Here is a 24,779-nt window from a genome sequence, read left to right on the forward strand (position 1 = left end):
CAGTTCAACACACCAGAGGATAAATGAGGTAGGCACAGGGTCAGAATCAACACGGGAGAGGAGTATTTCTTCAATGACGTCAAGGGACGCTTGTTGGGGGATGTTGGTGTATAAAGAGACAATGTCCAGGCCCACCAAAAGTTGAGTCTCAGTGTTGAAGGTCAAATTTTCATGGCTATTGATGACGTCTCTGGAATCTTTCAGATATGATTGCATGGTCTGTACGAATCCTTTAAGATAATGGTCGGCAAAGGTGGAGAGAGGTTCGAGAACGGAATCAATCCCAGCTACAATTGGACGACCCGGAGGGTTAACCAAGGTTTTATGCACTTTGGGCAAAGTGTAGAAAGTAGGAATACTCGGTTTCTTATTGACAAGGAACTCCGCTTCTTGTTTCGAGATCCATTTACGGTCTTTAGCTTTAGAGACTTTGTCGGCCACGAGAGCCATCAGTTCCGGAGTAGGGTCCACGGTAAGTGGACGGTAATAGTGGTTGTTGTTCAATTGTCTTTCACATTCCGAAATGTAGTCACAGCGATTCAGCACCACGATCCCGCCACCTTTATCCGCTTTCTTGATGATAATCAGGGAATTCTTGGAAAGGGAATCCAGAGCTTTAAGTTCAATGTTAGAGAGATTCTGGAAGGGTCTAGAAGCTTTAGACTCCAGAGCCTTAATCTCAGCAATCACTTTCTTTTCGAATACTAAAGATTCAGGAGAGAAACTCTGGGACGGGGGATAAAACACAGAAGGTTTTCGAAGTCCAGTGCAGTTAAATGGACCTTCAGAAGTAATGTTAGGGTCACCGGAAAAAAATTCTTTAAGATGGATTTTCCTCATCAACTTCTTGAAATCGATGAGAAAATCAAATGGATCATGTTGTTTTGTCATGACGAATCCCAGTCCTTTATTAAGGACTGCTTGCTCTGTTTCTGTAAGGATATAATCAGACAGATTAATCAGAAGCGATTCCCGCTTCGGGTTTGTTTTGATCCGTCGTCCCAGCTGCTTCTGTTTGGGGCCTGATATAAAAAACGACCCTGATTGCCTCTTCTCCCTCCATTATTCTGTCGTCGAGTAGACTGTCCTCTTCCTCTTTTGTTAGAGGCCCTATTACCAGTTGAGGTTCCTTCACCTACATCATCAGGGTCACTGCTATCGTGACTTGTACTATATGAGGTGTTACGGAACCTGACTCTTCTATTGTGTCTGCTTGGACCGTTGGTTTGCAGGGTCTTGTTGATGTAATCATCCTTGACATATGGAAAAGCTCTTTCATGTGAGTAGCGGGCTAGATCTTTTTTCATACGCTGGATCCTTTCGTTGGTGTTCAGACTCTTAAATTCCTTCATCTCCTTCTCAATTTCTTCCAGTCGTTTCTTATACGTCTCCAGAGGTAGTAGTTTCTTTATATTTTCTTCAATTTTGAGAAGTTCAATTTCAATTTTGGTTGATGTTTCTTTTGCTGTATCGATAATCAAGATTAACCAGTCACGGCCACAGCGATTCGCTATATAGCTCCATTGTACTCGGAACTTTTCATTGTCCAGAAAGAGTCTAGGTTCATTCTGGACTGTCAGTCCTTGAGGTAATGCTTTATTCTTGAGATACTCAAGCATAATTGCTCCGTGAAGTTCTGTCCTCGTCAGTCTTTTCCTCAACTGGATTAACTCGTTCCATTCATCTTTGTCTTTCGTGATATCCACGATGTCTTCATGATTAAGGATCGAGATAGCTTTCATGAGGGCGGCAGCATAATCGTCACTGTAGGCTAGTGTGCGATCATCTGCCATCGTGAGGGTAAAGTAGTAAGGAAACTCAATTAAAAAAAAAAAAAAAAAAAAAAAAAAAAAAAAAAAGTGTGAAAAGTGTGAAAAATAGAGCGGCTCAAAAAAGTGCAGTGCGTAGACGCACTCTCCACCCACTAAGAGAGAGTTTCCTGTGACTAATCAGCCACTATGAACAACTTATATGGGGAGGAAGCCCGGTATACCGTTGACTATAGAGAGTTAACAACGTATACTCTATCTAGGTCCGGGAGGACAGTAATCCATTATTTACAAAGGAGACAGAGCTAGTTAATATAGATGCCACATGTACACAGAACTCATAATATTGGAGTATCTCAACAAGGACCCGTCATAATTAAAAATGATTAATATCAGATTTAATGAATCACAGATTTTTAAAAACAAATTAAATCATACGGTCCACAATATGTACATACATTTTGAAAATCTACACCACAAACAAAGGACATGGACAACAGTTACGTGACAAGCTTTCAATAAGAGCGCCATGGGTAGCTCTCAAAAAGCCGGAGATGCGCCAAAACAAAGCGACTATCTGAGCCGAAGAACGGCAGAGGTGCCTTCCCTCCCACTTCTTCTTGCCATCTTGTCCCCTCTTCCTTGAGCGGACTTGGCTTCCCCTCCGCACTTGCTGCCCATATGGCGACCATATGATTATTTAGAGGTTTTTTACCATTAGGTCTCTTTCACCATTTCTATCTCTAATTATCTAGGGAAGGCACCTCTGCCGTTCTTCGGCTCAGATAGTCGCTTTGTTTTGGCGCATCTCCGGCTTTTTGAGAGCTACCCATGGCGCTCTTATGGATATCTATATTTGTTTATCCTAGGTTGGACCGGATTCCGGACTCCTACTTCCTACTACCACTCAGTAGAGAGCACCCACAGGCATCACTAGAGGTATTTATCCCCTCTATTTGTGATACCTTTGTTCATAGTCAGAACCGGCAACTCCATTTGCTATTTGTTAGCTCATCTCTTGCCTTGTTTGTTTGTTTTTTACCCCACAGATGCCAAGAAATATTCTGATATTAATATTTGTCTGTTGATTAGAATTATTTGGTTACGTTGTCATTTATGTTTCTCCTGATGAATGTTCCATACCTAGTTTAGGAACTGAAACATGTCGAGCCAACACTCTGGATTGTTACCAGAGTGACCAATTTGCTGACACATTTAACCCTAATTAACTTTGGGTGCGTAAAACTGTATATAAAACGTACCGCTTGGTGTTCGGTGTGTTTACTCTTGACACACTGGCAACTAGCTATTGAAAGCTTGTCACGTAACTGTTGTCCATGTCCTTTGTTTGTGGTGTAGATTTTCAAAATGTATGTACATATTGTGGACCGTATGATTTAATTTGTTTTTAAAAATCTGTGATTCATTAAATCTGATATTAATCATTTTTAATTATGACGGGTCCTTGTTGAGATACTCCAATATTATGAGTTCTGTGTACATGTGGCATCTATATTAACTAGCTCTGTCTCCTTTGTAAATAATGGATTACTGTCCTCCCGGACCTAGATAGAGTATACGTTGTTAACTCTCTATAGTCAACGGTATACCGGGCTTCCTCCCCATATAAGTTGGTGATGCTGGTAAACCGTGCCACATTCTGGGAGTGTAGCATGAGAATGTGTCTGATGTACAGACACTTACCCCGCACAGTCCCCTTATGCTATACCCTTCGCCTTGACCATATCCAAATGAGGTTGTAATACTACAAAAGTAATATGAACTATACCAGGACGCTTCCCTGGATTCCTCCGATGCAAAGTAATGAGCACAACACATTAGCACTAAACATCCTAAGAAGACTAGAAGTTCCAGAATATTCCATCACTCTCCCTATGACCTTAAATTGACCTGTCGACACCAGAGTGAGCATGTGTCACTGAGGTACGTAGGTAACTGCATAAGTAACCGATGCACGCTGGACCCGAGAAACGGGGGAAGCCATGCAGGGGTACTTGCAAAATAATCCATAGAAGACAGAGCAAAGTTCACAGAACTGCCCGCCTAAAGCAGACTGTAAACGTCACAAGTTGCCACCGGAAGAACATATCGTCCTTATGACTTGTAATCATGCAGCCGTACCGGGACACCCGCTAGTTATTGCATGCGTTAGCTGTAAACAAATTTGGATTTAATCAAGCCTCATGAGTTTCATTAACACAACTCATTTGACCTGCTGGTTCCACCACACAACACTAGTACTGCATGCAGTATTACTACTGTAATTACCAGATCCCCAATGCAGCCCTCTCAGACTCCTAAATGGCGAATAACTGTGTGGTCCACATGACCTGTAATAATGGGAACCTAGCAGGAGTCACAGTAAATGAGTTTGTATTTTTGGGACTAATACCTCCAAACCCGTAATCCAGCCCATTGCACCAAACAAACCTCCTGGGAACATGGTTTGGTGGACTTCCTAGCAAGTAAGATTTAGCATTTTCAGGACTGATCTGTAGAAACCATAGCTGTTAACTGACAAGCGACTTGCGGGTTTGGTCAGCAATAACACACAAAACGCTTGCGGGCACAGAGGTATTGGGAAACCTGTGAGCAGGGCAGGCTGAGAAACAAGGTCTTCGCGCTGGTAAAGTAATGATTCTTTTAGATGGATGCAAAGCCATATTTTGCAAGTACCCCTGCATGGCTTCCCCCGTTTCTCGGGTCCAGCCTTTCATCTGGTACAATGGCTTTACTGAGGTCTGCTTCTGCCAAACAATTGCAGAGCTTTGACCATTTATGACCTCTTTAAAGTTTTCAGATTATGCTGCACAGAACAAAATAAACAAGTGATTTAGGTGCTTGGGGCAGGCACTCAAGTTATCGGTGGGGCTGTGTTGAACATAATGCTCATTTCAGATATACAAGTGTTTACAACTGAATTAATTGTAAGTCTAGATAATTGTGTTTGCTCCACCACTACATACAGTAATTTCTGATGTTTCAGTTTGTCAAGAAAGTCACTGATAGTGAACCCATTCTCAAAGAATGTTGCACGAGATCACAAGGCACTCCAGTGCAATCCAACCTCGTCTGAATGCTTATTAACCACTTAACTGCCATGGGTATTTCCCCCCAGTGCCAGGGCCTTTTTTGGTGATTTCGGTATGTCGCCATTCAATGCCTTGTAACTTTTTTGTTACATGAGAAATGTCGGCCAAATTTGGCCCCTTATTTTTCCCACATGTAAGCGGTCGTAACGCCACCAAGGAATCCTAGTTTGCTGTAGGGGGGGTGAGAGAAAATAACCAAAAAGGGAGAAAATGTTGGGTTTTTTCAGAAAATGGCAATAAAATGTTGTACAAAGCAGCCTGTGGTTTTTTCCTTGTAAGAGCTTAGAACAAATGGTTTGCTGTGCTGAGTTCACTATTTTCCAGGCTTTCAAGAACATGTTGAGTGGAAACCAAAGAAACATATTTTGATATGCTACTCAGCCGTTTTGTGAGAGCTAGGAGATTTTAGCCTTTTTTGTCCAATAGGACATGCATGTACGGAATGGAAGAAAAGGGCAGGAAAGCTGAATGGGAAGCCAGAAAGGCATACATTTTTTAAAAGTAGACAAAATTCTAAGTTTAGGTAGGGGTGATTTGCGCTGGTGAGGCAACAACTATGTAGGGAACATTCCATAGTTTGGGGGAAAATCGGGAAAATGACAGAAAAAATACACAATTTCTGCACATTTCACTCTGGTCACCCACCGAAATACGCCGCCAACAACACATGGCCTACCTATGTTCATTCCCACAGGTGTCCCGACAAAAACGGTACCTCACATGTGTGAGTGCACCTACCTGGGCACAAAGGGAAAAGCCTAAAACACTGGTATCTCCAAGTCTGTTGGCAGAGCAGATTTTCAGGAATTTTGCTCATGTGGACAACCTACAGATTTGGGCCGAGGGTGTCCAAGCCACCAAGGAAAACAGGCAACCCCATGCATTTCCGAAAAGAAGACACCCTTGGGAATCCACAGAGGTCTGACCTGCGCAAATCGCCCCATAATTTATTACCCACAATCCCCGGCAAAGTCCAAAGTTTGGTGAAAAACACATTTTTCAGACATGTCACTCTGCCCAGCCACCGAAACATGCTGCCAACACCACATTTCCTACCTTCCCCTGTTCCTACAGGTGTACCGACGAAAACGGTACCTCATATGTATGGGTCCACCTAGCTGGGCACAAAGGGAAAAGGCTAAACTACTGGTAACCCCCAAAGGGTTTGGGGAAGACAACCTACAGATTTTGCCCTAGGGTGTCCAAGCCACCAAGGAAAACAGGGAACCCCATGCATTTCAGAAAAGAGGACACCTGTGGGAAGCCACAGAGGATTGACTTGCGCAAATAGGCCCAGAATGTATTACCCAGAATCCCTGGCAAAATCAGAAATTTGTGTTACGCTCACCTGATATCCCCGGGGGCGTCTGGAAGGCTCTGAGATCGGGAACCCTGGATGCGCAGTTGCCCAGTGCTGAATAATGAATCTGCAATTACAGAAGGGAGGATTTGTGATAACTGTCTCTAATGGGTGAATCTCCCACCTCCCTCTGACTGATTCCCTTCCCACTGGGTTCTTTTCTCACCTTATTTATTTGTAGGGTGAGTTTCTTGTGCCGGGGCGCTTGAGGTTTGTTGGCGAGCTGCCCGAGTTGCTTCACTGGTGCAGTTCGCATTCCTTGGGCCCAGGCCTGCTGTGACCCCGAGTCTGCTGGTAGGCAGGTAGGTTTGTTAATTGTAAGTCTTCGTTCTGTTTATGGTGGGAATTCGTTAATGTCTTTATCTCCTTATTTTCAGGTACGAAGGTCTTGATGCTGGCGTGCCGGATGGAGAGGCACGTTTTCTAGGTGAAGCGCTTTTATTGTCTTTTAAAGCTAACCTGTGTTTTCTTCTTCTCCTCACAGGACGCTGTGGTGCTGCGAGTGGAGGAGAGCGCGATGAAAAACAGGCCCCCGGAATCCGTTAAGGTAAGTACAGCGCTGTGCGGTTGTTTAATATTGAAAGCGAACCTGAATATGTCCCTTTTCCTTTGCAGATGTTGCTGTGGTGCTCCAGATAGAAGCGTGGCGTAGCGCGATGGAATTCAGGTAAGACTGTTGGAATTTGATGTTTTGGAAGCGTGCGTTCTAATATTGTTTTTCCCTTTCTCGTTATTGCAGGTTGCAATGTTCGAACAGCAGCTGTGGTAGCGGTTTGCTGGAAGTCCTTAAGCTAGTACTCACAGGTGAGTGATGTTTCTTCTTCCCTCGGTTTCTACAGATTGCAGCCCAGTTGAGATGCTGAGTGCTGGATGGTGTGTTCTCAGGTAAAACAGAATAATCTTGTTCTTGTTATGATATGATATGATTCTTTATTTATATAGTGCCTATACACAATGGGCCTCATTACGAGTCCGGCGTTAACCGAGGCGGTAAAACCGCCTGGTTAACGCCGGACTCATATTACCATTCCACCTCTGTGATTTCCGGAATTACCGGGGCATTACAACCCCGGTTTTCCGGGAATCACGGAGGCGGAATGGTGTAAATCCCCATTCCCATTGAGTCCTATGGGACTCGATGGAAATGGGGATCATGGAAACACCGGCAACATCTCGTAATGCTACCGGTGTTTCCTCGTCCGCCTGCATGCGGGAGGTGTTAAACCCGCCAGGTCAGACCTGGCGGGAACATCACCTCCCGCCTGCAGGGGTCGGACTCAGGCGGTCCGGAAACAACGGTGGCGGCGGGTTTACCGCCACCGTTATTTCCGGACCGCCTGGGTCGTAATGAGGCTAAATGTGTTTCAAAGCGCTTCAAGGCAAGGGAGGGAATAAGGGAAAATACAACCACATTCCTACAGGCCATGAACAGTAAGGATGTGAAATTAATTATCGTACTCGGCCTGACGACATTTCAGATAGTGCAAGAGCTAAGACATAGATAAGGAAGGGAGGGGGAGATTGGGAAGGAAATGGAAACAGACAGGCAACTACCGTACTAGGCCTGACGACATTTCTGGTAGAGCCGGAGAAAAACAAAAGGTGAGGGAGAGGGGTGCAGAAAGGGAGGGGAGGAACAAAATAAGCGACTATCATACTAGGCCTGGCAACATTTCAGATAGTGCTGGAGGGATGGTGGGGAGGAAAAAAACAGTAATGGGAGGGTGGAGGAAACAGACAAGGTTGCTATCATATTAGGTCCAGGGACAATTCTGATAGATTAAGTGCATAGAAGAAAGTAAGAGGAGGAGAGAGGAAAAGGGAGAAGGGAGAAGGGAAAGGAGAAGAGAAAAGAGAGTAAGCAGTCAAAAAGAAGCAAGAGTGGAGAGCAAATACAATTGCAGAAGTCAGTAGTAACACATAGGGCCTCATTCCGAGTATGGCGGTAAGGGATAGCGGCCACCGGTAACGAGACCGGTGGCGGTAATCCCTTACTGCCATACTCCGAGTTCCCTCTGTGCCCTCGCCCTTAACGCCTGCTTTGAGCAGGTGTTAAAGTCGAGGGCGCAAAGGGGCCTCCAAGCCAATAACGGTGACCGTAATGAACGGTCACCGTTATTTGCATCTTCCCCATTCCCATTGAGCCCTATGGGGGCTCATTTGGGAATGGGGAAGAGCCTTGGTGAATGGGGAATTACCGCCCCGCCAACCTTGGAATGGGGCGGTGATTCCGCCATCCACCAAGGCGCTGCCGGTCCGGGTACGGCATCAACCAAGGCGTTAATAGCGCCATTGGTTAGCGCCGTACTCGGAATGAGGCCCATAATGTTGCAAGCCAGGATACAAGATGAAGATGGGAACAGCGTGATTTAGGGCCACCATTAGTACAAGATGCAAAGGAAGTCCAGCATGAGAGTTGAGAAAGAGTGACACACCGTCAATAAATGAAGTCCATAAAAGTCAAATCCAGCATTGGCCACAAGACAGTGATGGTGAAGGAAGGCACCAGGTGGGCAGGGCTTGCTAAGTGGTCAAAAAGAGCAACAGACAGGAAGTTACCAGGTGGGCGGGGCTTAGGCCAGGTGACCTAGATCCACTTGCACCTGCTGTCCATCTGCAAAGGAAAAGAAGCTGGAGGGCTCCTTAAGTAGGGAAACGGAGCGGCAAGCAGGAAGGCACCAGGTGGGCATGGCTTGATAAGTGATGAAAAAGAGCGGGAAGCAGGAAGGCACCAGGTGTGCGGGGCTTGCTAAGTGGTGAAGAAGAGTGGCAAGCAGGAAGGCACCAATTGGGCGGGGCTTGCTAAGTGGTGAAAAAGAGTGGCAGGCAGGAAGGCACGAGGTGGGCGGGGCTTAGGCCAGGTGACCTAGATCCACTTGCACCTGCTCCCCATCTGCCTGTTTTTGCAGGATTACAGGAAGATGCTGAAGACCAGGAGCTGGACACGGTGAGCGTCACCCTGCGGGTTGCAGAATAACACAAAGCGTGTTCTGTAGTCAGGCTGTGGTTTATATAGCCTAGGTAAAGTAGTACCAGGGAAAGTAGTTCCAGGCCTGCCACACCCAAAACACTAGACCGCATGTCTTGGTTCTTAGAACTAGACTGTGTGGGTGCTTCCATGTTGTATTTAAAGGCCAATGTACATAAATGGGATCTAGTTTGAACAGCCCTTCCTTCCTACATATGAGCCTGGTGCCAAAGGCACCAGGACTGGCTCCAGGAGCCCTTTTGCAGTGGTTTTAAGGCCCTCAGGGTTCTGGTGGGAGCCTGCTTGTGGCACAACTTGTGCCCCCTCACAGTGGTCATGACAGCACTCCCCCCTAAGGCCCCTCTAATGGTATCCTTCCTGTCCGGTCCGGGTTTGGTGGGGTTATCCAGGTGAAACCTCTTAATCAGACGTGGTGCGTGAATATGTTCATTTGGTTCCCAAGTTCTGTCTTGAGGCCCGTACCCTTTCCAGTCCACTAAATAGTATAGCTTAGATCTGGTACATTTCGAATCCAGGATGTTTTTAACTTCAAATTCAGGCTCTCCATGAACTAGCACAGGTTTTGGTGGTCTTAAGCCTCGGGTTCCTGGTTGTACAGGTTTTACAAGTGACACATGGAACACCCGATGAATTTGCATGCTTGGTGGTAAGGCTAACTTGACGGCCATCAGATTTATCACTGATTCAATGGTATAGGGTCCTATATATCTTGGACGAAAGGTCCGGGTACCTTTTATTGGCACATGTTTTAATGCCAACCAGACTTCGTCTCGGGAGCTTTCTTTCGATGCCGGTCCGAGAATATTTTTTGTCTGTCTTTGGCTTGCATTAAATGTTAATTTGCGATTTTGAAGGCCTGGGTTATGCTTGTGTGTAGAGTCTTTACCGTTGGCATTTGGTCGTGTGGGCATCTAGTTCAGAGGTACGTGGATGTCTTCCATATATTGGGCCTCATTCCGAGTACGGCGCTAACCAATGGTGCTATTAACGCCTTGGTTGACGCCGTACCCGGAACGGCAGCGCCTTGGTGGATGGCGGAATCACCGCCCCATTCCAAGGTTGGCGGGGCGGTAATTCCCCATCACCAAGGCTCTTCCCCATTCCCAAATGAGCCCCCATAGGGCTCAATGGGAATGGGGAAGATGCAAATAACGGTGACCGTTCATTACGGTCACCGTTATTGGCTTGGAGGCCCCTTTGCGCCCTCGACTTTAACACCTGCTCAAAGCAGGCGTTAAAGGCGAGGGCGCAGAGGGAACTCGGAGTATGGCGGTAAGGGAATACCGCCACCGGTCTCGTTACCGGTGGCCGCTATCCCTTACCGCCATACTCGGAATGAGGCCCATTGTGTAAAACGGGCTTTGTCTCGTGCTGGTGTGCATGGAGTTATTGTATGCGTAATCCGCTATCCATAACAAGTCTTTCCAATTCCCTTCCACTTGAAGCAGCATGCAACGTAGATACTGTTCTAATGTCTGGTTTGTTCTTTCTGTTTGTCCATCCGTTTGGGGGTGATGGCTAGTGGATAATCGAACATCGATTTGTGCCATGGTACACCATTTCCTCCAGAAGTTGGATACAAATTGGCTTCCACGATCTGAGATTAGGACTGAGGGGAAACCATGCAGTTTTATAATCTGTTCAAGAAATGCTTTTGCCAGAACGGTAGCGTTAGGAAGTCCTTTGAATGAAATGAAATGTGTCATTTTAGAGAACAGGTCTACAACCACCAGAGTGGTATTAAAACCTTGACAGGTAGGTAAATCCGTATTAAAATCAAGAGAAAGAGTATGCCAGGGAGCCGGTGGAATATCCAGTGGTTGTAGAAGGCCAGCTGGTTTCTGTTTTTGTGATTTATTCTGTGCACATATCCCACAGGATAGAACAAATTGAGCAATGTCCTTAGGCCAGGTTGGCCACCAATAATTCTGTTTAATCTTGGCTAGAGTTTTAGCAATTCCGGGATGGCCTTCGATCAGGGAATCATGATAACAAGACATGACCAATTCCTGCAGATCTTTGCTTGGTAGATATAGTCGTTCCTTGAAGTAGTGTAATCAATCCAGAACCGTGTGATGTTCTTTTTGGGAATTCCATTTCTGCAAGATCTCGGGGTTTATTAAGGTTCGAATCTTATCTTGAAGTTCACTCAGAGTCAATGGGCCTCATTCCGAGTACGGCGCTAACCAATGGCGCTATTAACGCCTTGGTTGACGCCGTACCCGGACCGGCAGCGCCTTGGTGGATGGCGGAATTACCGCCCCATTCCAAGGTTGGCGGGGCGGTAATTCCCCAATCCCCATTTACCCTTCCCCATTCCCATTCTTGCCCCATAGGGCATAATGGGAGTGGGGAAGGCGTTAATTACGCCACCGTAAATTACGGTGGCGTAATTAACATCAAGGTCCCTTAGCGCCATGGATTTTAACACCTGCTAAAAGCAGGTGTTAAAACCTCCATGGCGCAAAGGGAACTCGGAGTATGGCGGTAAGGGATTACCGCCACCGCTCTCGTTAGCGGTGGCCGCTATCCCTTACCGCCATACTCGGAATGAGGCCCAATGTGGTGGTGAGTCCCAGTAGTTTATCACTTGGGATGATGGCAACAGGGTCCAGGGTACTGTTAGTTTTCCCTTCAACACGCATATGAGACAAGGCATCGGCCTTCCCATTCCGAACTCCCGTTCGGTATGTTATTACATAATCGTATTCTGTGAAGAATAGAGCCCACTGCAACTGTCATGACGATTGGGCTTTTGCTGACTTTAGGTATTGAAGGTTTGGGTGATCTGTGATTACTGTGATGGTATATCTGGCACCTAATAGATACTGCCGCCAGGCTTTGAAGGCTGATTTTATTGCCAACAATTCTTTGTCTGTAATTGCATAGTTAAGTTAGCTGGTGAAGACATAGCAAAAGATGGTAGCGGTGAAGATGAGAATGATAAGCCAGTGGTACTCAGTGTAGCCGATGAAGACATAGCAGAAGATGGTAGCCAGTGAAGACGAGAACGATACGCCAGTGGTAGTCAGTGTAGCAGGTGGAGACAAAGCAGAAGATGGTAGCCAGTGAATACGAGAACGATACGCCAGTGGTAGTCAGTGTAGAGGGAGAAGACATAGCAGAAGATGGTAGCCGGTGAAGACGAGAACGATAAGCCAATGGTAGTCAGTGTAGCCAGTGGAAACATAGCAGAAGATGGTAGCCAGTGAAGACGAGAACGACAAGCCAGTGGTAGTCAGTGTAGCCGGTGAAGACATAGCAGAAGATAGTAGCCAGTGAAGACGAGAACGATACGCCAGTGATAGTCAGTGTAGCCGGTGAAGACATAGCAGAAGATGGTACCCAGTGAAGATGAGAACGATAAGCCAGTGGTAATCAGTGTAGACGGTGAAGACATAGCAGAAGATGGTAGCCGGTGAGGACGAGAACGATAAGCCAGTGGTAGTCAGTGTAGCCGGTGAAGACATAGCAGAAGATGGTAGCCGGTGAAGACGAGAAAGATACGCCAGTGCTAGTCAGTGTGGCAGGTGAAGACATAGCACAAAATGGTAGCAGATGAAGATGAGAAAAATACACCATTGGTAGTCGGTGTAGCCGGTGGAGACATAGCAGAAGATGGTAGCCAGTGAAGACGAGAACGATAAGCCAGTGGTAATCAGTGTAGCCGGTGAAGACATAGCAGAAGATGGTACCCAGTGAAGATGAGAACGATAAGCCAGTGGTAATCAGTGTAGCCCGTGAAGATATAGCAGAAGATGGTAGCCAGTGAAGACGAGAAAGATACGCCAGTGTAGCCTGTGGAGACATAGCAGAAGATGGTAGCCAGAGAAGAAGAGAAAGATACGCCAGTGGTAGTCAGTGGGGCCGATGGAGACATAGCAGAAGATGGTCAATAAGCCAGTGGTAGTCAGTGTAGCCGGTAGAGACATAGCAGAACATGGTAGCCAGTGAAGACGAGAACGATACGCCAGTGATAGTCAGTGTAGCTGGTGAAGACATAGCAGAAGATGGTAGCTGTGAAGATGAGAAAGATACGCCAGTGGTAGTCAGTGTAGCCGGTGGAGACATAGCAGAAGATGGTAGCCAGTGAAGACGAGAACGATAAGCCAGTGGTAATCAGTGTAGCCGGTGAAGACATAGCAGAAGATGGTACCCAGTGAAGATGAGAACGATAAGCGAGTGGTAATCAGTGTAGCCCGTGAAGATATAGCAGAAGATGGTAGCCAGTGAAGACGAGAAAGATACGCCAGTGGTAGTCAGTGTAGCCTGTGGAGACATAGCAGAAGATGGTAGCCAGAGAAGAAGAGAAAGATACGCCAGTGGTAGTCAGTGGGGCCGATGGAGACATAGCAGAAGATGGTCAATAAGCCAGTGGTAGTCAGTGTAGCCGGTGGAGACATAGCAGAACATGGTAGCCAGTGAAGACGAGAAAGATACGCGAGTGGTAGTCATTGTAGCTGGTGAAGACATAGCAGAAGATGGTAGCTGGTGAAGACGAGAAACATACGCCAGTGGTAGTCAGTGTAGACGGTGAAAACATAGCAGAAGATGGTAGCCGGTGAGTACGAGAATGATAAGCCAGTGTAGTCAGTGTAGCCGGTGAAGACATAGCAGAAGATGGTAGCCAGTGAAGACGAGAACGATACGCCAGTGGTAGTCAGTGTAGCCGGTGGAGACATAGCAGAAGATGGTAGCCAGAGAAGACGAGAAAGCTATGCCAGTGGTAGTCGGTGTAGCCAGTGAAGACATAGCAGAAGATGGTAGCCAGAGAAGACGAGAATGATAAGCCAGTGTTAGTCAGTGTAGCCGGTGAAGATATAGCAGAAGATGGTAGCCAGTGAAGACGAGAACGATACGCCAGTGGTAATCAGTGTAGCCGGTGAAGATATAGCAGAAGATGGTAGCCAGTGAAGACGAGAAAGATGCGCCAGTGGTAGTCAGTGTAGCCGGTGCAGACATAGCAGAAGATGGTAGCCGGTGAAGACGAGAACGATAAGCCAGTGGTAGTCAGTGTAGCCGGAGTAGCCATAGCAGAACATGGTAGCCAGTGAAGACGAGAACGATAATGCCAGTGGTAGTCAGTATAGCCAGTGGAGACATAGCAGAAGATGGTAACCAGTGAAGACGAGAACGATAAGCCAGTGGTAGTCAGTGTAGCTGATGAAGACATAGCAGAAGATGGTAGCGGTGAAGACGAGAACGATAAGCCAGTGGTAGTCAGTGTAGCCGGTGGAGACATAGCAGAAGATGGTAGCCAGAGAAGACGAGAAAGATAAACCAGTGGTAGTCAGTGTAGCCTGAGAAGACATAGCAAAAGATGGTAGCCATTGAAGACGAGAATGATAAGCCAGCGTTAGTCAGTGTAGCCGGTGAAGACATAGCACAAGATGGTAGCAGGTAAAGACGAGAAAGATAAGCCAGTGGTAGTCAGTGTAGCCGGTGAAGACATAGCAGAAGATGGTAGCCAGTGAAGAAGAGAACGATAAGCCAGTGGTAATCAATGTAGCCCGTGAAGATATAGCAGAAGATGGTAGCCAGTTAAAACGAGAAAGAGACGCCAGTGGTAGTCAGTGTAGTCTGTGGAGACATAGCAGAAGATGGTAGCCAGAGAAGACGATAAAGATACGCCAGTGGTAGTCAGTGTAGCTGATGGAGACATAGCAGAAGATGGTCAATAAGCCAGTGGTAGTCATTGTAGCTGGTGAAGACATAGCAGAAGATGGTAGCTGTGAAGATGAGAAAGATACGCCAGTGGTAGTCAGTGTAGCCGGTGGAGACATAGCAGAAGATGGTAGCCAGTGAAGACGAGAAAGATACGCGAGTGGTAGTCATTGTAGCTGGTGAAGACATAGCAGAAGATGGTAGCCGGTGAAGATGAGAAATATACGCCAGTAGTAGTGAGTGTAGACGGTGAAGACATAGCAGAAGATGGTAGCCGGTGAGAACGAGAATGATAAGCCAGTGGTAGTCAGTGTAGCCAGTGAAGACATTGCAGAAGATGGTAGCCAGTGAAGACGAGAAAGATAAGCCAGTGGCAGTCAGTGTAGCCGGTGAATACATAGCAGAAGATGGTAGCCGGTGAAAACAAGAATGATAAGCCAGTGGTAGTCAGTGTAGCCGGTGAAGACAGAGCATAAGATGGTAGCCAGTGAAGACGAGAACGATACGCCAGTGGTAGTCAGTGTAGCCAGTGGAGACATAGCAGAAGATGGTAGCCAGAGAAGACGAGAAAGATATGCCAGTGGTAGTCGGTGTAGCCAGTGAAGACATAGCAGAAGATGTTAGCCAGTGAAGACGAGAAAGATAAGCCAGTGGCAGTCAGTGTAGCCGGTGACTACATAGCAGAAGATGGTAGCCGGTGAGGACAAGAATGATAAGCCAGTGGTAGTCAGTGTAGCCGGTGAAGACATAGCACAAGATGGTAGCAGGTGAAGACGAGTAAGATAAGCGAGTGGTAGTCAGTGTAGCCGGTGAAGATGTAGCAGAAGATGGTAGCCAGTGAAGACGAGAACGATACGCCAGTGGTAATCAGTGTAGCCCGTGAAGATATAGCAGAAGATGGTAGCCAGTGAAGACGAGAAAGATACGCCAGTGGTAGTCAGTGTAGCCTGTAGAGACATAGCAGAAGATGGTAGCCAGAGAAGACCAGAAAGATACGCCAGTGGTAGTCAATGTAGCCGGTGCAGACATAGCAGAAGATGGTCGATAAGCCAGTGGTGGTCAGTGTAGCCGGTGGTGACATAGCAGAAGATGGTAGCCGGTGAAGACGAGAACGATAAGCCAGTGGTAGTCAGTGTAGCCGGTGTAGCCATAGCAGAACATGGTAGCCAGTGAAGACGAGAACGATACGCCAGTGGCAGTCAGTGTAGCTGGAGAAGACATAGCAAAAGATGGTAGCGGTGAAGATGAGAAAGATACTCCAGTGGTAGTCATTGTAGCCGGTGAAGACATAGCAGAAGATGGTAGCCAGTGAAGACGAGAACAATAATGCCAGTGGTAGTCAGTATAGCCGGTGGAGACATAGCAGAAGATGGTAGCCAGTGACGACGAGAACGACAAGCCAGTGGTAGTCAGTGTAGCTGGTGAAGACATAGCAGAAGATGGTAGCGGTGAAGACGAGAACGATAAGCTAGTGGTAGTCAGTGTAGCCGGTGCAGCCATAGCAGAAGATGGTAGCCAGTGAAGACGAGAATGATACTCCAGTGGTAGTCAGTGTAGCCGGTGGAGACATAGCAGAAGATGGTAGCTAGTGAATACGAGAACGATACGCCAGTGGTAGCCAGTGTAGCCGGTGGAGACATAGCAGAAGATGGTAGCCAGAGGAGACGAGAAAGATAAGCCAGTGGTAGTCAGTGTAGCCTGAGAAGACATAGCAGAAGATGGTAGCCAGAGAAGACGAGAAAGATACGCCAGTGGTAGTCAGTGTAGCTGATGGAGACATAGCAGAAGATGGTCAATAAGCCAGTGGTAGTCAGTGTAGCCGGTGGAGACATAGCAGAACATGGTAGCCCGTGAAGACGAGAACGATAAGCCAGTGGTAGTCAGTGTAGCCAGTGGAGACATAGCAGAAGATGCTAGCCAGTGAAGACGAGAACGACAAGCCAGTGGTAGTCAGTGTAGCTGGTGAAGACATAGCAGAAGATGGTAGCGGTGAAGATGAGAACGATAAGCCAGTGGTAGTCAGTGTAGCCGGTGGAGACATTGCAGAAGATGGTAGCCAGTGAATACGAGAACGATACGCCAGTGGTAGTCAGTGTAGCCGGTGGAGACATAGCAGAAGATGGTAGCCAGAGAAGACGAGAAAGATAAGCCAGTGGTAGTCAGTGTAGCCTGAGAAGACATAGCAAAAGATGGTAGCCATTGAGGACGAGAATGATAAGCCAGCGTTAGTCAGTGTAGCCGGTGAAGACATAGCACAAGATGGTAGCAGGTGAAGACCAGAAAGATAAGCCAGTGGTAGTCAGTGTAGCCGGTGAAGACATAGCAGAAGATGGTAGCCAGTGAAGAAGAGAACGATAAGCCAGTGGTAATCAGTGTAGCCCGTGAAGATATAGCAGAAGATGGTAGCCAGTGAAGACGAGAAAGATACAACAGTGGTAGTCAGTGTAGCCTGTGGAGACATAGCAGAAGATGGTAGCCAGAGAAGACGAGAAAGATACGCCAGTGGTAGTCAGTGTAGCTGATGGAGACATAGCAGAAGATGGTCAATAAGCCAGTGGTAGTCAGTGTAGCCGGTGGAGAAATAGCAGAATATGGTAGCCAGTGAAGACGAGAACGATACGCCAGTGGTAGTCAGTGTAGCTGGTGAAGACATAGCAGAAGATGGTAGCTGTGAAGATGAGAAAGATACAACAGTGGTAGTCAGTGTAGCCGGTGGAGACATAGCAGAAGATGGTAGCCAGTGAAGACGAGAAAGATACGTGAGTGGTAGTCATTGTAGCTGGTGAAGACATAGCAGAAGATGGTAGCCGGTGAAGACAAGAATGATAAGCCAGTGGTAGTCAGTGTAGCCGGTGAAGACAGAGCATAAGATGGTAGCCAGTGAAGACGAGAATGATAACGCCAGTGGTAGTCAGTGTAGCCGGTGGAGACATAGCAGAAGATGGTAGCCAGTGAAGACGAGAACGATACGCCAGTGGTAGTCAATGTAGCCACTGGAGACATAGCAGAAGATGGTAGCCAGAGAAGATGAGAAAGATATGCCAGTGGTAGTCGGTGTAGCCAGTGAAGACATAGCAGAAGATGGTAGCCAGAGAAGACGAGAATGATAAGCCAGTGTTAGTCAGTGTAGCCGGTGAAGATATAGCACAAGATGGTAGAAGGTGAAGACGAGTAAGATAAGCCAGTGGTAGTCAGTGTAGCCGGTGAAGACATAGCAGAAGATGGTTGCCAGTGAAGACGAGAACGATAAGCCAGTGGTAGTCATTGTAGCCTGTGGAGACATAGCAGAAGATGGTAGCCAGAGAAGACGAGAAAGATACGCCAGTGGTAGTCGGTTTAGCCGGTGCAGACATAGCAGAAGATGGTAGCCGGTGAAGACGAGAACGATACGCCAGTGGCAGTCAGTGTAGCTGGTGAAGACATAGCAGAAGATGGTAGTGGTGAAGATGAGAAAGATACGCCAGTGGTAGTCAGTGTAGCCGGTGCAGACATAGCAGAAGATGGTCGATAAGCCAGTGGTAGTCAGTGTAGCCGGTGGTGACATAGCAGAAGATGGTAGCCGGTGAAGACGAGAACGATACGCCAGTGGCAGTCAGTGTAGCTGGTGAAGACATAGCAGAAGATGGTAGTGGTGAAGATGAGAAAGATACTCCAGTGCTAGTCAGTGTAGCCGGTGAAGACATAGCAGAAGATGGTAGCCAGTGAAGACGAGAACGATAATGCTAGTGGTAGTCAGTAGAGCCGGTGGAGACATAGCAGAAGATGGTAGCCAGTGAAGACGAGAACGACAAGCCAGTGGTAGTCAGTGTAGCTGGAGAAGACATAGCAGAAGATGGTAGTGGTGAAGATGAGAACGATATGCCAGTGGTAGTCAGTGTAGCCGGTGAAGACATAGCAGAAGATAGCAGCCAGTGAAGACGAGAACGATACGCCAGTGGTAGTCAGTGTAGCCAGTGCAGCCATAGCAGAAGATGGTAGCCAGTGAAGACGAGAATGATACTCCAGTGGTAGTCAGTGTAGCCGGTGGAGACATAGCAGAAGATGGTAGCCAGTGAATACGAGAACGATACGCCAGTGGTAGTCAGTGTAGCCGGTGGAGCCATAGCAGAAGATGGTAGCCAGTGAAGATAAGAACGATACGCCAGTGGTAGTCAGTGTAGCCGGTGGAGACATAGCAGAAGATGGTAGCCAGTGAATACGAGAATGATTCGCCAGTGGTAGTCAGTGCAGAGGGTGAAGACATAGCAGAAGATGGTAGCTGGTGAAGATGAGAACAAGAAGCCAGTGGTAGTCAGTGTAGACGGTGAAGACATAGCAGAAGATTGTAGCCGATGAGGACGAGAACGATAAGCCAGTGGTAGTCAGTGTAGCCGGTGAAGACATAGCAGAAGATGGTAGCCGGTGAAGACGAGAACAATATGCCATTGGTAGTCAGTGTAGCCAGTGAAGACATAGCAGAAGATGGCAGCAAGTGAAGACGAGAACAATAAGCCAGCGGTAATCAGTGTAGCAGGTGAAGACATAGCAGAAGATGGTAGCCGGTGAAGACGAGAAAGATACGCCAGTGGTAGTCAGTGTAGCAGGTGAAGACATAGCAGAAGATGGTAGCCGGTGAAGACGAGAAAGATACGCCAGTGGTAGTCAGTGTAGCTGGTGAAGACATAGCAGAAGATGGTAGCCAGTGAAGACAAGAACGATAAGCCAATGGTAGTCAGTGTAGCCGGTGAAGACATAGCAGAAGATTGTAACCAGTGAAGAGGAGAAAGATAAGCCAGTGGTAGTCAGTGTAGCAGATGAATACATAGCAGAAGATGGTAGCCGGTGAAGACGAGAATGATAAGCCAGTGTTAGTCAGTGTAGCCGGTGAAGACATAGCAGAAGGTGGTAGCCAGTGAAGACGAGAACGATAACGCCAGTGGTAGTCAGTGCAGCCGGTGGAGACATAGCAGAAGATGGTAGCCAGTGAAGACGAGAACGATACGACAGTGGTAGTCAGTGTAGCCGGTGGAGACATAGCAGAAGATGGTAGCCAGAGAAGAAGAGAAAGATAAGCCAGTGTTAGTCAGTGTAGCCGGTGAAGACATAGCACAAGATTGTAGCAGGTGAAGACGAGAAAGATAAGCCAGTGGTAGTCAGTGTAGCCGGTGAAGACATAGCAGAAGATGGTAGCCAGTGAAGACGAGAACGATAAGCCAGTGGTAATCAGTGTAGCCCGTGAAGATATAGCAGAAGATGGTAGCCAGTGAAGACGAGAAAGATACGCCAGTGGTAGTCGGTGTAGCCTGTGGAAATATAGCAGAAGATGGTAGCCAGAGAAGAGTAGAAAGATACGCCAGTGGTAGTCAGTGTAGCCGGTGGAGACATAGCAGAAGATGGTTGATAAGCCAGTGGTAGTCAGTGTAGCCGATGGAGACATAGCAGAACATGGTAGCCAGTGAAGACAACAATACGCCAGTGGTAGTCAGTGTAGCTGGTGAAGACATAGCAGAAGATGATAGCGGTGAAGATGAGAATGATACGCCAGTGGTAGTCAGTGTAGCCGGTGGAGACATAGCAGAAGATGGTAGCCAGTGAAGACGAGAAAGATACGCCAGTGGTAGTCAGTGTAGCCGGTGGAGACATAGCAGAAGATGGTAGCCAGTGAAGACGAGAAAGATAAGCCAGTGGCAGTCAGTGTAGCCGGTGAATACATAGCAGAAGATGGTAGCCGGTGAAGACAAGAATGATAAGCCAGTGGTAGTCAGTGTAGCCGGTGGAGACATAGCAGAAGATGGTAGCCAGTGAAGACGAGAACGATATGCCAGTGGTAATCAGTGTAGCCGGTGGAGACATAGCAGAAGATGGTAGCCAGAGAAGACGAGAAAGATATTGCAGTGGTAGCCAGAGAAGGCGAGAAAGATATGCCAGTGGTAGTCAGTGTAGCCAGTGAAGACATAGCAGAAGATGGTAGCCAGAGAAGATGAGAAAGATAAGCCAGTGATAGTCAGTGTAGCCTGTGAAGACATAGCAGAAGATGGTAGCCAGTGAAGATGAGAATGATAAGCCAGTGTTAGTCAGTGTAGCCGGTGAAGACATAGCACAAGATGGTAGCAGGTGAAGACGAGTAAGATACGCCAGTGGTAGTCAGTGTAGCCTGTGGAGACATAGCAGAAGATGGTAGCCAGAGAAGACGAGAAAGATACGCCAGTGGTAGTCAGTGTAGCCGGTGGTGACATAGCAGAAGATGGTAGCCGTTGAAGACGAGAACGATAAGCCAGTGGTAGTCAGTGTAGCCGGTGGAGCCATAGCAGAACATGGTAGCTAGTGAAGACAAGAACGGTACGCCAGTGGCAGTCAGTGTAGCTGGTGAAGACATAGCAGAAGATGGTAACGGTAAAGATGAGAAAGATACTCCAGTGGTAGTCAGTGTAGCCGGTGAAGACATAGCAGAAGATGGTAGCCAGTGAAGATGAGAACGATAATGCCAGTGGTAGTCAGTATAGCCGGTGGAGACATAGCAGAAGATGGTAGCCAGTGAAGACGAGAACGACAATCCAGTGGTAGTCAGTGTAGCTGGAGAAGACATAGCAGAAGATGGTAGCGGTGAAGATGAGAACGATAAGCCAGTGGTAGTCAGTGTAGCTGGTGAAGACATAGCAGAAGATGGTAGCCAGTGAAGATGAGAACGATAAGCCAGTGGTAGTCAGTGTAGCCAGTGGAGACATAGCAGAAGATGCTAGCCAGTGAAGACGAGAACGACAAGCCAGTGGTAGTCAGTATAGCCGGTGGAGACATAGCAGAAGATGGTAGCCAGTGAATACGAGAACGATACGCCAGTGGTAGTCATTGTAGCCGGTGGAGACATAGCAGAAGATGGTAGCCGGTGAAGACGAGAACGATACGCCAGTGGTAGTCAGTGTAGCCGGTGGAGACATAGCAGAAGATGGTAGCCAGAGAAGACGAGAAAGATAAGCCAGTGGTAGTCAGTGTATCCTGAGAAGACATAGCAAAAGATGGTAGCCATTGAAGACGAGAATGATAAGCCAGCGTTAGTCAGTGTAGCCGGTGAAGACATAGCACAAGATGGTAGCAGGTGAAGACAATAAAGATAAGCCAGTGGTAGTCAGTGTAGCCGGTGAAGACATAGCAGAAGATGGTAGCCAGTGAAGAAGAGAACGATAAGCCAGTGGTAATCAGTGTAGCCCGTGAAAATATAGCAGAAGATGGTAGCCAGTGAAGACGAGAAAGATACGCCAGTGGTAGTCATGTAGCCTGTGGAGACATAGCAGAAGATGGTAGCCAGAGAAGACGAGAAAGATACGCCAGGGGTAGTCAGTGTAGCTGATGGAGACATAGCAGAAGATGGTCAATAAGCCAGTGGTAGTCAGTGTAGCCGGTGGAGACATAGCAGAACATGGTAGCCAGTGAAGACGAGAACAATAAACCAGCGGTAATCAGTGTAGCAGGTGAAGACATAGCAGAAGATGGTAGCCGGTGAAGACGAGAAAGATACGCCAGTGGTAGTCAGTGTAGCAGGTGAAGACATAGCACAAAATGGTAGCAGGTGAAGACAAGAAAGATACGCTAGTGATAGTCAGTGTAGCCGGTGAAGATATAGCAGAAGATGGTAGCCGGTGAAGACGAGAAAGATATGCCAGTGGTAGTCAGTATAGCTGGTGAAGACATAGCACAAGATGGTAGCCAGTGAAGACAAGAACGATAAGCCAGTGGTAGTCAGTGTAGCCTGTGAAGACATAGCAGAAGATTTTAACCAGTGAAGATGAGAAAGATAAGCCAGTGGTAGTCAGTGTAGCCGATGAATACATAGCAGAAGATCGTAGCCGGTGAAGACGAGAATGATAAGCCAGTGGTAGTCAGTGTAGCCGGTGAAGACATAGCAGAAGATGGTAGCCAGTGAAGATGAGAACGATAACGCCAGTGGCAGTCAGTGCAGCCGGTGGAGACATAGCAGAAGATGGTAGCCAGTGAAGACAAGAACAATACGCCAGTGGTAGTCAGTGTAGCCGGTGGAGACATAGCAGAAGATGGTAGCCAGAGAAGATGAGAAAGGTAAGCCAGTGGTAGTCAGTGTAGCCTGTGAAGACATAGCAGAAGATGGTAGCCATTGAAGACGAGAATGACAAGCCAGTGTTAGTCAGTGTAGCCGGTGAAGACATAGCAGAAGATGGTAGCCTGTGAAGACGAGAAAGATACGCCAGTGGTAGTCAGTGTAGCCTGTGGAGATATAGCAGAAGATGGTAGCCAGAGAACAGTAGAAAGATACGCCAGTGGTAGTCAGTGTAGCCGGTGGAGACATAGCAGAAGATGGTTGATAAGCCAGTGGTAGTCGGTGTAGCCGATGGAGACATAGCAGAACATGGTAGCCAGTGAAGACGACAACGATACGCCAGTGGTAGTCAGTGTAGCTGGTGAAGACATAGCAGAAGATGATAGCGGTGAAGATGAGAAAGATACGCCAGTGGTAGTCAGTGTAGCCAGTGGAGACATAGCAGAAGATGGTAGCCAGTGAAGACGAGAAAGATACACAAGTGGTAGTCAGTGTAGCCGGTGGAGAGATAGCAGAAGATGGTAGCCAGTGAAGACGAGAAAGATAAGCCAGTGGCAGTCAGTGTAGCCGGTGAATACATAGCAGAAGATGGTAGCCCGTGAAGACAAGAATGATAAGCCAGTGGTAGTCAGTGTAGCCGGTGAAGACTTAGCAGAATATGGTAGCCAGTGAAGACGAGAACGAGAACGCCAGTGGTAGTCAGTGTAGACGGTGAAGACATAGCAGAAGATGGTAGCCGGTGAGGACGAGAACGATAAGCCAGTGGTAGTCAGTGTGGCCAGTGAAGACATTGCAGAATATGGTAGCCAGTGAAGACGAGAAAGATAAGCCAGTGGCAGTCAGTGTAGCTGGTGAATACATAGCAGAAGATGGTAGCCGGTGAAGACAAGAATGATAAGCCAGTGGTAGTCAGTGTAGGCGGTGAAGACATAGCATAAGATGGTAGCCAGTGAAGACGAGAACGATAACGCCAGTGGTAGTCAGTGTAGCCGGTGGAGATATAACAGAAGATGGTAGCCAGTGAAGAAGAGAACGATACGCCAGTGGTAGTCAGTACAGCCGGTGGAGACATAGCAGAAGATGGTAGCCAGTGAAGACGAGAACGACAAGCCAGTGGTAGTCAGTGTAGCCTGTGGAGATATAGCAGAAGATGGTAGCCAGAGAAGAGTAGAAAGATACGCCAGTGGTAGTCAGTGCAGCCGGTGGAGACATAGCAGAAGATGGTTGATAAGCCAGTGGTAGTCAGTGTAGCCGATGGAGACATAGCAGAACATGGTAGCCAGTGAAGACGACAACGATACGCCAGTGGTAGTCAGTGTAGCTGGTGAAGACATAGCAGAAGATGATAGTGGTGAAGATGAGAAAGATACGCCAGTGGTAGTCAGTGTAGCCGGTGGAGACATAGCAGAAGATGGTAGCCAGTGAAGACGAGAAAGATACGCAAGTGGTAGTCAGTGTAGCCGGTGGAGACATAGCAGAAGATGGTAGCCAGTGAAGACGAGAAACATAAACCAGTGGCAGTCAGTGTAGCCGGTGAATACATAGCAAAAGATGGTAGCCGGTGAAGACAAGAATGATAAGCCAGTGGTAGTCAGTGTAGCTGGTGGGGCCATAGCAGAACATGGTAGCCAGTGAAGACGAGAACGATACGCCAGTGGCAGTCAGTGTAGCTGGTGAAGACATAGCAGAAGATGGTAGTGGTGAAGATGAGAAAGATACTCCAGTGGTAGTCAGTGTATCCGGTGAAGACATAGCAAAAGATGGTAGCCAGTGAAGACGAGAATGATAATGCCAGTGGTAGTCAGTACAGCCGGTGGAGACATAGCAGAAGATGGTA

At 47.4% G+C, this 24,779-nt stretch overlaps 1 protein-coding gene across 1 annotated transcript in view; it reads right to left on the reverse strand.

The window, feature by feature from the left end:
- The window catches only part of LOC138528729 (zinc finger protein 271-like), a 507,619-nt gene that overhangs the window by 337,945 nt on the left and 144,895 nt on the right, over positions 1–24,779 (reverse strand). The window lies entirely within an intron of this gene.

Source organism: Ambystoma mexicanum, chromosome 7q (assembly GCF_040938575.1).
Source record: "Ambystoma mexicanum isolate Mex_15411 chromosome 7q, UKY_AmexF1_1, whole genome shotgun sequence".
NCBI lineage: Eukaryota > Metazoa > Chordata > Amphibia > Caudata > Ambystomatidae > Ambystoma > Ambystoma mexicanum.